Below are 3,171 nucleotides of genomic sequence, written 5' to 3'. Positions count from 1 at the left end.
TTTATTAATTATATACAAATAATTATTCAGAAAATAATTAGTAATTTTACTTAACATAATCAATTATGAATTATTATATTATGATTAAATCATTATTTTATGATGATTCATGTGTACATATTGTGTTGTTATTAATATGTAAAATAATACGCTTTTTGGCATTTCATACAACAATTTAAGTAATTATAAATGACTAATTTGAAAAGTTATTTAAAAAATATGATGGAAGCATCTTATTCAGATAAGTCAGATAATTATTAAAGTAATGATGTGATATGGGGAAATTAATATTTTGCAAACAACTCAATAAGGTTCGTATCGTGTAAAACTCTGTCAAAAAAAGAAAAAAATACCTTTCAGAAATGGATATATCAACTTTTGTTAGAAAACTCCTCAAATGTTTAAATTATATCTGATCATTTTAAAATAATTTTATAGATGAACTTATCCGAGTTATTAAGATTGACTTTCTAAAACTTTAATAAAAAATTCGGTTCATATATTTGTATCATATAGTCTTATTGAATAGAATTTCGACACTTCTGGCATAAGGTTTATTGTGTAATTAATGTTTAAAATTGGAATATTTGTATGAAGAACAATGAAAAATAAATTATTTCAATTGTAAGATTTCGACAAGAAAAAGTTTTACATTTATATGTTTCTCAAATCAAAAGACTTATAATATACTCATTCTTATGTATGTATGGCAAATAATTAGAGTATTATTGTAAAATTGAAGCTATAGTTTATAATCCAATTTATTCAAATAAATTTACTTACAAATCCACAAATTTCCTCGTTTCATAGTCTGCCAAATATTTCTTCATACACGTAATAAAAGATAGGCGAGTTTTGTTAAATAATTCAAACGCAATTTCACTTCGGAATGTTTCGTACGAGACGCAGTCTCCGGACTCCACCACTGTCCACACGCTTGTCAGAGCGTAATTCTGAACACACGGTACATCGGCACACTGAAACCTCCGACCAAGACTTCCCTTGGACTACCAGACAAGAAGCCGGTATTCGCCGTACTGAGGACAACGGCCTAACCTCTACGAGCTACAATAAAACGGTGGGGGAAACTGCATGACCGGTTCTCTCCCTTCTACTCCTAGCCTCGTCTCTTCGGGACCACGTTGCTCCACCGAAAAGTTATACCTTTATATATGTAACTGTATTTAAGTATATGAGTATAGAGTTTAATCTCACTAATCCGAACTTCGGTACTCCGAACACTCCAGTTATCCGAAAAAAAGTTACTTTTTCTTTCTTTAGAAAACTCAGCAGGCAGTAACATTTTTGTTTTCAAATAAGTTCTCACGTATTAAGGACATTTTCAACTTCCCAATGTGTAGGTAAATTATTTTAATCACCGTGAAAATCTTAAGTGGATAATTTTACTTAGTTTATATATCGAGTAATCTAATTTCTATCAAAGTGTATATATTATATTTTATTAGTATTTTTTTTTTTTTAGTCAGTTTATTTCTTTGGCTGTCACAATAAGAATATGAAACCCTAGAGGTAAAACAATAATTCATATCACCTCGTTAGTTTATTTCGTGTTTTTTTATATTTGCCACAAAATACAAAAAAAAATACTTGTTATCAAAAAAATAAATTTTAAAAATATTCTTAGTAATTTTATTAGGAACTTTTTAAAAATAAATTATTATTTCAATCAATTATTTTCTTCTCATTCTTTCACAAAACTGGATAGAGTAATTCTATAATTTAAAATTAATACTAATCTAATGAGAAATTTCATTCTACGATATTTAATTATAATTTCAAATTATTTTCAGTCCTAAAATATCAATATATCAATTCAATCCTTGTTTAAATTGGCATATCAATTTAATCCTTGTATTAATACTAATAAAGGTCTCGTTAATTAACGGTCGCATTCGTTAGATTTCGGAAACATTCGGGATTCCATATAAGGTCGTCGACTAACTCTAATACGGCACCACCAGCCGGAATGGTCCCACCCCATTCTATGTAAGCCCCAAACTATTATGTTAGCAATGTAAAACCGCCTTCAGCGGGCCCTGTAACCCATCTTATACTGCCATACGGCAAACAAAGTCAATATGTAAAATTTGTATATATAATATGTATTATATTATATATTTGTAATTGTAATTATACATAAATAAAGAGGATTTTGAAAATTAAAAAAATAATACGGCTACATTTAGATCTTAGCCGAAAGGGCCGAGAAGCGATGCCGTAAGGCAAACCAAGATAAAATGTTTCTAGTTTATACATAATCCTTAGTTTTAAGTACTATGTATAATTGTAATAGTTTTAATAAATAAAAATAAATAGGAGGTAAGAAAAAAAAATAATACGACTGCAGATTTAAGAATGATGAATTGATGCACACTATAACGAGAATTTCAAGTTTAAGATATTGCTGAACCTAGTTATATTGGTAGATATTTAAAAACTCTAGAGCATTTTAAAAGGTCTGTAATAGAGAGAAAAATCATGAAATTACAAAGAAAAAAAAATTCATTACAATAGCACCGTGGTTATATTAAATATACGTTCCTAAAAATCGCCCATTCACCATGAAAACTGAAGTGACAAAAAGATCTTGCCCAACTTAAGCTAAGTAACTACTTCTCTTTTAGTAATCACTTCGATTTCATTAAATTTTCTTCTGGCGATAAATATAAAATATCGATTAGTAATAAGAAATTTTCTAGAAAGAAACTTTCCAAGAAGTTATTGTTTTATCAGCTGCATTTAAAATAATTATGAATTCATTTATGAAAGCATCATACTATGACATTTCATTTTTAATCATATTTTCTTAAAAAGTGAGTTTTATGTCAAATATGGAAAGGACAAATATTATTCCAGTCAAATTAGACATCTACTCCTAGCATTCAAAAAACAAAAGTGTCCTGTTTAATACTTTTAGTTACACTATTATACAACTTGAGAAAGCGTCAGTCCAATTTTCCGATACTTCACAGTCAATACCAAGCTAAGTGATTGATAAGCCATATTTATCTACTCCATATCTCAGAAACTACAGGATATAGAAAAGAAAAAAATATACTTCCACTTATGAAGGAGATTCAATTAACTGTAGTTATGGTCAGAATACATTTTTCATCAAACCTAATATTTTTTAAGATTATACACACACAT

General features: G+C 28.3%; 2 protein-coding genes across 10 annotated transcripts in view; one reads left to right on the top strand and one right to left on the bottom strand.

Moving 5' to 3' along the window:
- The window catches only part of Chsy (Chondroitin sulfate synthase), a 149,294-nt gene extending 148,233 nt beyond the window's left edge, over positions 1 to 1,061 (bottom strand). For both annotated transcript variants that reach the window (XM_024361943.2, XM_014417642.3), the window contains exon 1: positions 784 to 1,061. The gene's annotated coding sequence lies outside the window, so the exon portion shown is untranslated. The remainder of the gene's footprint in view (positions 1 to 783) is intronic.
- The window catches only part of Hrb27C (Heterogeneous nuclear ribonucleoprotein at 27C), a 181,879-nt gene that overhangs the window by 123,541 nt on the left and 55,167 nt on the right, over positions 1 to 3,171 (top strand). The window lies entirely within an intron of this gene.

This window comes from Halyomorpha halys, unplaced genomic scaffold (genome assembly GCF_000696795.3).
Source record: "Halyomorpha halys isolate HHAL.00 unplaced genomic scaffold, Hhal_1.1 Scaffold164.1, whole genome shotgun sequence".
NCBI lineage: Eukaryota > Metazoa > Arthropoda > Insecta > Hemiptera > Pentatomidae > Halyomorpha > Halyomorpha halys.
This window is presented reverse-complemented; position numbering and strand designations above follow the sequence as displayed.